The sequence below is a fragment of the Parus major genome, chromosome 18, assembly GCF_001522545.3.
Source record: "Parus major isolate Abel chromosome 18, Parus_major1.1, whole genome shotgun sequence".
Lineage (NCBI taxonomy): Eukaryota > Metazoa > Chordata > Aves > Passeriformes > Paridae > Parus > Parus major.
In genome coordinates, this window is record NC_031786.1 from 3436628 (window position 1) to 3449536 (window position 12909).

At 41.8% G+C, this 12909-nt stretch overlaps 1 long non-coding RNA gene across 1 annotated transcript; it reads left to right on the plus strand.

The window, feature by feature from the left end:
* The first annotated feature begins 2326 nt into the window (after positions 1 to 2326).
* Positions 2327 to 11668, plus strand: LOC117245249. Its single transcript, XR_004499736.1, has 2 exons — positions 2327 to 2625; positions 10054 to 11668. It is a non-coding gene; the product is annotated as an uncharacterized LOC117245249 (long non-coding RNA).
* Positions 11669 to 12909: the final 1241 nt, after the last annotated feature.

A 12909-nucleotide genomic window follows, 5' to 3' on the forward strand; every position in this document is an offset into this window, starting at 1 on the left:
TAATGTAGATGATGTCACTCTTGCTTTTATTAGTGTGGGGCAAGTCTGCTGCTCCCAATCCCACGCTGGCTGGCAAATGGTTCCTTCTCTGACTGGAGGCTGGTGATGATAACCATCCTGGGACCTCTCTGGAGCTTGGGTATTGCTGGATTGTGATAAAGTTACAAAGGGCAGCAGATAATTTGTCTGTATCTATAGTCCTACACATTATACATCTTGTTAGCAACAATACTGTTTTGTGCAGAGCAATGTCTGTGAGTCACTGCCATAATGATTGTCCTGCTGGGCTATTGAAGCTGTGGGAGTTCCTGCATCCAGCTCAGAACCTGGTCCTGGTGATACATTGCTGTCACTGATGTATCAGCAGGGGTTGCAGATTTTACCTGTCATGAAGGAGACTAGCTTGTAAAAACCACAAATCACACTGTTCTGAACTGATTCATGATGACCTTCCTACTTTGGCCTGTCCCAATTGAACTGTTTTTCTTTAACTCCAAAAAAGCTGTGGCATGTACTAAGCCTTTCTTTGGGTGTCTCTGAGAGATGAACTGTACCTGTGATCTGTTCCCAGCCCTGCCTGCCCCTGGACTGAAGGGTGAGGCTGCAGGTGGCACCCAGGGCCTGTGGAAGCAGCTGTGGGCAGTGCCAAGGTAGAACAATGTCACCACAGGTCCCACAGCTCCCCTGGGCCCAGTCTGGAATTGTAAACCTGTGCACAGGGGAAAGGACAACCTGCCTTGCAGTGCTGGAGCCTTTACTTTTCTGAGCAGGAAAAGTAACCAAACAGGGCTTTTATGCACCTGTAGTGAAGCCTCCTGTGTCCTTTGCTCTGTTGTCAAACCTCCACCCTTGACCTAAAAGCATCAGTTAGGAAATCACGATTTTCTGTGTGACCATAGTGAATGGAAAGAATTAACCTCTATAAAGGCAATTATCCGAAGTCAGCTTTAAGGAAGGAGTCGTTCCTTCCCCAGATTTGCTGTCTGATGGTCCGCAGGGGCAGAGCCGTGCTGCCCGGGCTCACAGTCCCGGGTTTGTACCGCTGTAGAGCAGCGCAGGGACCGGCAGAGGGCGGTGCCGGAGGTGGGATAATCCCACCGGCTACACTTAGGTGGGATCTGCTCCATTTTCCCGATAAAACACCAAGTTACAGCTTTGGGGAACTCTGTGTGGTCACACAGAACGTCTGTATGCTAACTCCCAAGTGTTTAGCCAGGTTAAATATCGAATTTAAGATACAACCTTTCAAAAGCCCCTTTAATTTTAAAGTACTGTTACTTCATAACTCCTTTAATTGCTCTTCAACACATGCAAGTAACTTGTCTTTTGTATCTCTGTAAATAGAAAATTTAATAATTAGTAAATAGCAGAACACTTGTTCAATAGTATTATCCCTATTTAATTTTTTCTGTATTACTTGTTTCAGTTTTATCCAATATGTTGAGTTAATAATAGAAGGCTGCAAGATCTTCAGATGTCTGACAGCTCAGTGGCTTAATAATTAACTTTCTGGGGCCTGAGACTTTGTTTTGATCCAAGAAAAATGTGTTCAGCCTATCCACCAGTGAGCCCTGTTGGCAGCATGTATTTCCACAAGCAACAATCTACAATGATTATGAGTAAGTGACTGGGGTGAGTCACTCCTTATTCTAAGAAAATGCAAACTATTTCTGAGGTTAGGATCACAGTCACCCATGAGACTGCGTCTCTAGCTTCGAAAAAGCGGTAGGAGCAAAAAGCAAGAAGAGAATTGTTATTGCTCCTGGTGTTTGGTTTGGTTTTGGCAGGGGGGATTTTTTATTTTTTTTTTAATGCATGGCCCAGTCAGATTTAAGAGCTTGTCCTCTTTATTTGTCAAATGCCTCATTCAGGACAAGGGCTGGAATCAATGTCTGGTGGCCTGTGTGTCAGTCTGCCAACTCCTCTATGGAGAGCAACAATAACAGACCCCTGCTGACATCAACTGGCTTGGAATGCAGTTGTTGCTAATGCTATTTTATCTGTGGAGTGATGGCAAGATTGCAGTCTGAGATCTCAGCAAACATAACTGCCTCTGAAATTCTGATGGCAGCAGATGCTCTCTGGCTGATTGTTCCATTTGCTGTTCCCTGGTGTTCCAGGCTCTGGAAGGAGAGCTGGAACTTTGCAGTCCTGCAGTTCAGTACTGTGTCTGTTCACTTTTCCCTGCAGGAAAAACTGCTTAAGCTGTGGGAAAATTAGAAATGGTTAAATTGGTAGAAATCTATTTTTACTTTTCCTGTGAATTAGAGTGAAATACTCTCTTAAGCAAAGCTGCTTCCTGCTACTCTATCCAGAATGATTTAAATTGCACAGAACCACAGTGGTGTATCAGCAGCAAGAAGCAGCTGTAGTTCTTCAGGACAAGGAATTCGCTACCCAACACTATTTCACAGATCTCTTCTGTTTCTAAATCTATTTTACAGCAGAGCAAACTGAGACACAAGAAAGTTATCCACAGACATTCACAAAGTTGCTGGCAGAATTCACCTGAAGCCTGGGAATCCTGATGTCTGTCCCTGTAGTTAACCCATGGCACCTCTGGTCAGTTATCCTTTTGCTGAATATAGGATTATCCCAGGAGTATTGAATCTCTGTTGTGATAAGGTATGATGTAGATTCAAGTACAGGTCTAAACTTTAGAAAGTGTGAAAATTAGGGAAGAGGTACTGTTAGTCAAAACAGAAGTAATTAATGAAGGTTAATTGTGTTTAGTTATATTTGACCCATGAAGGAAAATGTTAGGACTTCCACTTAAAATCTAACAGGAAATACATTAACCCTTTGGCCTTCAGAGGGATGTTAGGAAAAAAGACCGAGGGAATTAGGGGACCCCCTCCTTAGGCTGGGAGGGGTGCACCCCCTGAAACTGCAAATTTCATGAAAATCCATTCACAAGAACACTCCTGCTCCAAGTGTGCCCAGTTATCTGTTGTATTTGTAAAACACTTCCTTCTCACTGATCCAGGGAATGGCACTGACACGAGGCGGGCAGAGACTCAGCCTGTGGACAGCTGAGGGAGAATTGATTTGCTGTGAGTTTCGTAGCACTTCCTATGGATTAAGGGTCACTGGATTCCAGTTCTGTTCCTGACTGCAGAGCACTGTCTGTCTCAGACTGGCTCCAGGAAATGGACACTCTTCTGCAGAAGCCAGAAGATTTTGTGGAAGGGCCGTGGCCTCTTTCCAGGTTGCAGTTCACCCACTGCCCTGGGGAGTGTCATTAGTGGGAGGGAAGTGGAGATTTAAAGGGATGAGGAGGGGAGAGAAAAAAGAAAGTAGAATGGAGAAAAATCCTGTTAATTCTTACCAAGCACAACTCGCTTGACCACATTAAAATGTTGTGCTGATCAACTGAATAAAACAATGAGCCAGCTCCAGAAGTGATGTGTAAATCACATATCAGGAACAAAGTTTCAATTGACTGGCACACTGAAAGCAAAATCAATGGCACTGCCTTCACTGTGGGGGAGTTTGGATCACAACTATGAGTTCAACAAAAGAGGCAGTGTAATGAGGAATCATTCTCCTTTATTTCATTTCTTTCTCAATTTGCATTGCAATGTACAATGAAAATTGTGGGATCATCTTTTGAAGGCCTGATTTATTTATTTTTGTGTATCTGTATAAAATCACAGGGTCATACATACCTTTATATATTTATATATATATATAAAATAATGGAAAGCTGCCTAATTTTTTCTCTGTAACAGATTGCTTTGTGTGTAGCTTCACAGTGGTAAAATAGCTGTACCACAAGGAGTATTAATAATGCTCTGTGGGCATATGGAAGATCGGAGGTACAAAGTTATCAGAAAATCTTCAGTAATCTCCAAAGCATATTTCCACCATCCCAACCACTTCATTTTTACACACTATATGAAACAGATGTAAAAATAGCTCTTTCATCAGTGGCTTGCTACACATATTTGGGCTGTAGAGGCTCAGTTCTGTTCGAAGCAATACTGTGAAATCATGTGTAGAATGTGCTGTTAATCAGAAGCAGCAATTTAATGTTACGTATCCATCTCTCCTCCTGCCTCCAGCTCCCCTTCCCAATTCTGAGCAGGAAACGACACTTGGATGGAGCTCAGCACACTGACTTTCTGGATAGACTCTCTAGGAATGAGGAGGGACTTGAATTCTCTCCATATGTCATTTCCTTTCCTCTAATGGCTAAAAAAACCCCATTGCTGCAGTTCATGTAACTTAGAGAGAACATTACCAATCTAGGGAAATAAGGGCAGGGGGATGGGAGAAGCAGGACAGCCACATTCCACTTCTGAAGAACTGCTTTGCAAACTTGATTTGAATAGAGCAGGAATTTTTCTGTGTACAAGAACTGTTTTATGTAGTTCCTTAAACTGAAGCTATTACCCCATCTGTACTTAAGTGTATATCAACACCTGCAGTCTGGGGCCAGACAGGGATTAGGGAAAGAAAATTTAAGCAGAGGGGGAATGGTAACAACTCTGCAAGATGTAAACTAACTCAGAAAGGAAAAACAGAGGGGATTGAGGGAAACTGACAATGGAGACATCATTTTTAATAGACATAATTTTAATAGTAAGTGATCTTAAATGACTTAAGAAAAATCACATTAGCCCACTCCTACAGCTTTCATCCAAACTGTCTTTAAAAAATTTTCTGCTCAGTACAACTGAGAGCATATGCAGATATCCTACCCTGTTGCAGAATAGAAAATTTGATCTGCTGTATTGCACAGTGGATTTGCAGCTGTCAACAGAATTCAGTGTGCTGTAGCTACAAACAAAAAAAAAACCCAAAAACCCAGGAATAAACATGACATAAAAAACCCCAACAAAAACCATTTTAACTAAAATGTAAGCTTACTTCCTCATAGCCAGCCCACTGTGTATTAGACAAAAATTGGAACATAATGTCTTTCTAGCAACATAATCCAAATGTTTTTTAAGTTTGTAGCAACCAAAATGTGCAGTGCTTTGCAGGACAAATGAGAGATGACATTTGCTCAAAAAATCCTGAATTTTGCAGTCAGTGAATGAGAACATGTGCACAAAAGGGCTAGGTGTGTCTGCTTGCAGGGTGATTGTATCTGACTGAAGAGCCAAGCCCTCCCATCTTTCATTAGACACATTGCCTAATTAGACATGTTGCCCCTGAATTCTAGTGCTAAAAAGAAAAGGAGAAAACCATCTTTCCTCCAGTTCTATTTTAAAGGGTTTCAGAAGTAGAATAAAGGAATGATTCAAGACACATGGTGACAGATTTTGCTTTAGGTTACTTTTAGCGCTTCACTAGACCCACTAACCTACTTAAATACCTGTGCTGTTCTTATCTGGCATAAAACCTTGCTTTGTAACTTTTAAAATGAAATATTTTAGAGGTATTTTTAGAGATAACTGTATTTTAAATCCTCTCAAATTGATTTCACAGTGGACTTTAGGGTGATTCTGTTAAAAGAAAGCACAAAAGAAGCCAGTACAGCCTGTGGATAGGTTAGGTATTTCTGCAGTTCAGAAGGTTTTAAGAATAGGATTTCTTTTTTAAAAAAGGGATTGTTAGGTTATTGAACCTGCAAATGCTTTTGTGTCATGACTGAGCTAATTTATGGATTTAGTCTTCACATACCATGTTTATAAATGTCTCCAGACTTCAGGTAAGACAAAGCAGAGTTTTCCCAAAGCTGGGCAGCCCAGGCTCCTTTCAGCAATTCCCAGAACTGTGAGTAGATGTGGTTTGCACAGCCTGAGACAGCTAATCTGACTCTTAGTGCCTGCTTCCCTATGGCAGAAAATAATCATCCCATGGGGTTAAGGCTTTGTGAGCTATTTTTGTGTTTGAACCTTGCACATTCAGCTACCTGTAGGACTGCACAATATTGGTATAACTTGATGCATTTCCTGGAATTAATCTTGTCTCTAGAATGGAACTCTTTGGAAGTGAGTGAGACACATGGAAAAACTTCTTGCTTGAGGAAACAGAGATAATCAGAACTATGAGGTGGGGGCTGTTTTAAGTGGCTTACACTACCCCAAGATGCTCTCCCTGCCAACATGAGAGGAGCCTGCTGCCAGCCTCTTGCCCATCTCTGTAGCTGCATTTGTCTCTAACAGCCATAGTCCCTGCAACAGGTTAGAATGGGATAACTTGCTCCTCTTAAACCTCTTCATAAGCTCTGACATGTGGAATTCTGTACAGCTTGGAACGTTAATATCTGGACATTTGGATAAGTCATGATGGCAAGTAAGAAGTGGCTAATTAGGCCAAATTATTAAGGCTTATCAGACAACGTTGCAGGGCTTTTGGAGAGCCAGGAAAGCTTCTGAGCTTGCCATGGCTGCATGGCTGGAAGATGCATCACAGAACATTTGTTACTTCTTCCAAAGCATTAAGCAGAGGTTGTGGTGCAAGCTGGGTGTTACCTGGGCAGACCAAGGACTGACTTAACAAGGCAACCACCTGCCAGTGCATCACTGCTGATCACCAGTGGCTGAGGGTGAGTTTGTAGCAGCAGGACTGAGTCAGCTCCTGGCATCCCCGGCAGTGGCACCCTGCTCTCAGCATCACCACCATAATTACAACTCAGAGATTTGCAATATAGGAGATTTACAGCTCACCTTTTGAGATGACAAAGTAATTATCTCAAATTGTTGCTGAGTCACAGGGAATACAAAAGATTGGAGAAGGTTTGATATTCCTTTAGTGGCTAAATAATGTGGCTTGGTTAAAACAGTGCTGTATATCAACTCTTTAAATACTTAATTGGGCTGAGATTCTTCCTCAAAACACTTTATTTGTCTGAGCTCTGGGACAATACACACTGTGTCAAGTTAAATCAGATACTATCTGCAGACAGATGTTGCAGCACAATAGTAAACTAAGTTCTTGATGCATGTCACTCAGAGGAGACTGCTTCCAACTGTCTTCTTCTGTTAGGTCTTCAAGAAACCTGGTTTGTATCAGCCAGAGAAATCTAAAGATGAGATTCTACAGTTGCCTCATTCACAACACAACACAAGAAAGATGCACAGAGCAGTTACACAAGGGAACGTAGTTTTTCAGGAAACCTCTGTAATTTCAGTTGGAATATTTAGGATGTAGCTCTCAAAGCACTTGACAAAGCCAGTTGTCCAGGAGTCTGGAGAAAAAAATTGTGTTATTGATTGTGTCCTATGGCAAAATAAGTGGAAATCATGGAAGAATAATAAAGGAAATATTCTTCAGACCTTTTTTTGGCCCAAGACTTTTGGAGGCTGATTTTGTACTTCAAGTCAACAGTCTCATTAATTTTGAATCAAGACAAGTCAGGGAATGTATTTTAAGCCTAAGACACATCACTGTGCTTGGAGACTGAAGCTGGGCTCTGCCCTGTGTGCTAGGCTCTTAAAATTCTGTGCAGCACCTGCCCCTGGGTTCTGGGCTGTGAGACACATGCTGCAGAGGAGAACAGGGATGACATGAGCTGGACAAGGGGCTGGGCTGGCACATGAGTGTCACCTCCAGCCTTTTGCCCAGGCATGGTTTGCATGGTTTTTCATGACAGACTTACCCCTCTCAGAAAGTGGATTTCAGGCTCTGTCTAGAAGTAAAATGCAACACATCTATTTATTCCATGTTCAATGCCTGTGTCTAAAATCTCCCTTTTCTTCTTCTGCTAAAGTCACGTTAGGATAGTGCTGTCCTGCAGGACATGATGAGGAAATAACGTGGCTAGAGAACTGCATGGAATATCTGTGCATCAGTTACTAATCTGTTCTGGATGGATGGGCTTAGAAGTTATCTTAGTGACTAACCACTGGAAAATCCTGTGATATGGAAGCTCATGCATTTTTTTTTGTAGCCACAGCTGCAGTCATTTCCCTTCAGAGACACATCATTTCCCCAAGACACATCCTGTCTCAGAGGGCCACGGTGTCTCTGCTCCAAGCTGCTGTCCCCTTTCGCAGTAGCCAGTGCATGGGTGGAGATTTCCTTCCTAGTTTCTTCTCCTGAAAAGCTTCATCTCCAGCTCCAGCTTGAGAAATGGATTGATTCTTGACCTCTTGCATAAACATTGTCTCTGCATGCCAAAGGGAGCCTTAGTGAGAACCAGAGCCCCTGTCTAGACATGTTTCTTCATCCCAGAGCTCTGATAGGTTTGTCCTCCACTGCTGGGTTAACTCTCTTTGTCTCCGAGCAGCAACAGAGACAGGGTAAAACCAGATATTTAAGCATGTGCATCTCAATGCTTTAATGTAGTTTGTTCCATTCAGCAGCAACACAAATAACCCTCCAGTCTGATAATCTTCATTTTCTGCAGAGGGAAAAAAGGAATCTTGTACAAAGTGAAATTTTCTGTTCCTCATCTTTATTCCTGAAATGCAGAAGCTTTTCTACATGACTGCAGTAGGGTTTGCTCCTTTAGCACAGAAGAGCAGCAGGGAAGGTAACAGAAAGCCTCATGGAGGACAGAATTCTATTCAAGAACAGGACAAAAAATGTGATGGATCTGCAATGAATTCAGGAAGTACTTTAGCTACAGTAAGAAGTTATGATTGGCTTAGAGAAGATTTAGAAGAAAAATCTGTACCAAAGAGGCAGACCAGGAGAACAATGCCCTTTGCAAACAAAGGTGTTGATGAATGCTGTGAAAGGGTATGAGTTAATCAGGCAAATTAATAAAGAGACAGAGAAAACTGCTGGTAGAAACATTCATCATTCTTCACAATTTCATTTTTCTAATTTTTTTTCCCACATTAACAGAGCTTTAAAAAAAAAAAACCCAAAAACACCAAAACTGATGTGATAAGAAAGGGAACAGACTTTCATAAATATTTCAAATGCATCTTTTTCTAGATTAAATTAAACCTGATAAATTTAAAAAATTTTGGGGTTGCCTAGGTGTAATCTGCTATCTAAAGGTGTAAACTTTATCTCTCAGAATTACACCATTAGATGGCAAAACAGGCATTTAGCTTTATCAGCTGCACATACAATGGAAATACATCATGGAGAAAGAAGAAATGAAGGTGTAATTCTCTACTGATCAACTCATCTTAAGCTCCATGATCTCTAGGTGTGGTGTCTATAATTCAACCATGTCAGGCTCTGGGAAATTTACTAAATGATGACTAGTAGAAGTAAATACAATCTAGATAATTTAAAATATCTTTATTTTAAAAATTATCTCAGGAAAATAGTTTTAACCTTTTGACTCACAAAACTATCATAATAGGGGCAGAGCTCTCTTGCTTTCTTGGTATCATTACAGAAGCTGGGGAAGAATGTGATATAATACCAGCCAGCTCTCATTATTGCTGAAGGAATGTGCTGTGATTAAACCTATATACAGAAAGAAATTCAATGTAATTCTTAAATGTTGATTTGTTTTGAACACATTCCACATGCCAGAGAATGAGTTTCCAGTATACTCTTAACCATTTCTAAAGATGGGGAGTACCTCACCTCTGAAATATTAACTACAACCATCCTCTTCTGAAAAAGAACACCACTTGGTTAAAGATGTTTATACACATCTCCCAGTGTCCAGAACCACTAAATCCTTTGAGAACTATCTGTGAAAGCAAAACCTTCTCCTTCTTCCTCTTGGTAAATTCAAGAAATCAAAGCCCTTTTTTGTGCAGCCATGGAACAGAAGCAATTTTCATATTTCTAAATACTTCTTCAAAAATTTCACTCATGACACTAATCCCAGTGATGTGATATCATAATGATACCAACTATTACATTATTTTCTCCTTGTGGATTTGTCAACAACCCTGTTCGTGTCCTAAAGATACCTGACCTTGCCCCTTCTCTACGTATTTCCACCAATCCTTTAGAGAGTGGCTCAGCTGTGAAGCTCTGGCTGAAGAAGGCTGGACTGAATTCCCAAGTCCAGCGGCAAGGCTGTCATCCAAAATGATCTGCAGGGTGATGCAAGGCACTCCCGTCCCTGTGGATCCCAGTGAGCTCATCTTGAAAGGATGTGTTGTTCAGTGATAACAGCCTGCAGTGGAGCATGGGGCTCTTGTCAGCAGCTCTGATGACATTTGCTTGTCCCTCTCACAGGATCAGCCCTGCATAGATCCTGAGATCATCTCTCCTGAGATGGAACTGCATGAAGACACAATTTACTGCAAACTCTTGGCTTCTGAAACTGAAAGCAGGACCAGCGAGACATCGGTTCTGTTAATCTGAGAATACTTTAAACACTTGGGGGAGAGTGGTGGCCCAAGAACCTCTGGATCATAACATTCTGGTGGGATTCCTTGGCTGGGAAAGCAGCACTTTCAACCATCAGGGACTGTCAGCATCTTTGGTCCCCTACACTGCTGAAGTTCCTGGTGCTCTGCCAGGCTTCCCTCCATCTGTTGCTTGCAGATCTTGCACTGGTCCCTCATGGAACTGATCAGCTTAAATCCTGCCTGGCAATTCTACTCAGTGAAGGGGAACAGTGAGTGAAAAATCCTCATTTCCCAACAGAATTGGGAGATAGGACACAAACACCTGTGGGACACCTAAGGCACAGACCTTGTGCCCCTGGGAAAAGAGAGAAGGGAGGGAGCAGCACTTGGCATCTGGTGCCTCTGTGTCTGAGGGCAGCCTGACCCAGGTCATCCTCCCCACCTTAGGCATGAGAGGACCTGATCCTGACCTAACTGGGACCCAGCTCTGCCAGGCTGATGGGAGCTGGAGCCCCTCTTCCCCCCCTGTAAAATACACACTTGCTCTATAGGTGTCATGGGGTAGCTGGTTTAAAACCACGACAATAGGTCTGCCCCATGTGTCACTGATGTATTTGGGATGTACTTGTAAAAGTGCTTAAATAATTTTGGTTTAAAAATTAAGTAAATAAAATCAATATGGCACATATTAAAGAAAAATGCATAGCAGCAGCAGACAGTACATTTTATATGCTGACCCAAATGCACAGACTGTCAGTTAATGCTCTAACACTTGCAATGTATCAGTGTTTTCACTGAAAGGTGAGCAGCATATCCAAAAATCTTAGAAAAATTTATAGTTCAGCAAGTTGCTTTCTGAAAAGCAGTTTGAAACCAAGCATGCTTCATGACCTTTAAGAAACACTTTTAATGAAAGCATTAAAATGTTCATATAACTACTGAACAATGAAATACTGTATTTAATCCCAATGGGTTTTTTAAAATATTGGCATTTCAATTAATGTCTGACACACTAGTTATCCATTAGAAAAGGATCATGTAGAAAGAATTCTATGTTTAATATAACATTAAACACTTTTGTCAAATTATATCAGAATTATTGAATGTTGGGTCCAAAGCGCACTGCAAGACCCCAGAAATGAATAACCATCATGTTAGGAAATAATCTAGAAATATGTTAAGTATGTGAAAAGTAGTTTTATATTTTTGTTTTTCTTTTCAGTTTAGCAGTGGCCAGGTAATGTTGCAATATTTGCAAACCATCAGTCATTTGCTTTATATACTTGGTTTGAGAAAAAGAATAATGACCTTTGTGAATTTGTAATAATTGGAACTTTAATAGTATGACTTTCAGTTACAAATGTTGATTTTATTTTTTTTTCTTTTAATGCAGGAATCAGGACATCTAGAATGTCTTTGGGGTGTATGTAAATTTTCCTGATCATTACAAAGTAACTTTTAAACTATTTCACTGCAATATAAAGCCATAAATCCATAGATACATTGTGTCCATGTTTTGTAGTAAATGCCACTTAGACTTTAATTGTTTCAAATCCTCTTGTTTTGAAGCGAAGCACTGAACCCACGCTTTCTCTTCTGCTCTGCCTGCGCTGGGAAGGAGGCTGGTGTGTAACATTTGCTAATTTTGTGTTAAACAGTGATGGCACAGGAGACAGGCACAGCCCTGGCCAAGGAAGGGATCCCAGGACTCCTCTGCTCCCTGTTGAAGTGACATTGGAACAGCAGTGCCACTGCAGTACCACTGCAGGAAGCATTGGAAATCTCCACCTGGAGGAAGCCACATACAGTGTAGGAGTCACATTTTATGGAAGGAAAGCTTTGAGAATCACATTGCACTTCCAAGGCCTTCAGTGGAAAAAAAAATCAGTTGCATGTCCCAGGTTTGAATTAATGAGGCCCAAGCTCTGAGCCTCTGTCAGGATGGGATCACTCCAGGCTTGTTTACAGCTCAGCTCCATGCAACTGCAGAACCTGCTGGGCTGTGTAGAAGCCACATGATGAACCAGTGAAGAACAGGTCATCTTCTCATCCCATGCTGGGGTCCTGATCCATAGCTGGATCTCATCTCTGACTACGCACGTGATAATAGTTCACAGGTTACCTCAGCAGGAAGAAGCCAGAGCAGTGACATGACCGAACGAGCAAAGTATTAGTAAGGTTGTTAATAAGAGTATGTGTGTGATGTATTAGCTCAGACTTCTAAAGTAACCTTGACTGTGGCAACCTTTGTAGCTTTTCTGGGGGGTTTTCTCACCCTTGAGGCCCCTCTGACCCTGCAGAAAGCTGCCCATGACTTTGATGGAGCTCCCCTCATGGGAAATGTGTTGCAGAGCTGGGAAAACTCTGGAAAGGGTCACCTTTCCCACAGGGTGGGAATTAAATTAGGCCACGTGGTGTAGATGCAAAGCTTTTTTTTTTTTTTAATTTTAATTATTAGTCTGTGAATGGCAGTTCACAGAACCCAACTGCTGATTTCTACACAGTGCAGATAAGAACCAAATTGGTCCAAAGTTTAATGGCTTCCAGGGCTGGTCGGTCACACCCTGTCCATGGGGAATACTGTCCTGGATCAGCAGCACTCCTGTGTGCGACCACACATTTCAGCCTGGCTCTGAATTCTCCTGCCATGTCTTTTCCCATTTGCACCCTCGATGTTCCCATCCCAACTCTCCACACAACTTCTCTGTCATCCTCTCCTCTCCACCTTGGCCATTCATCC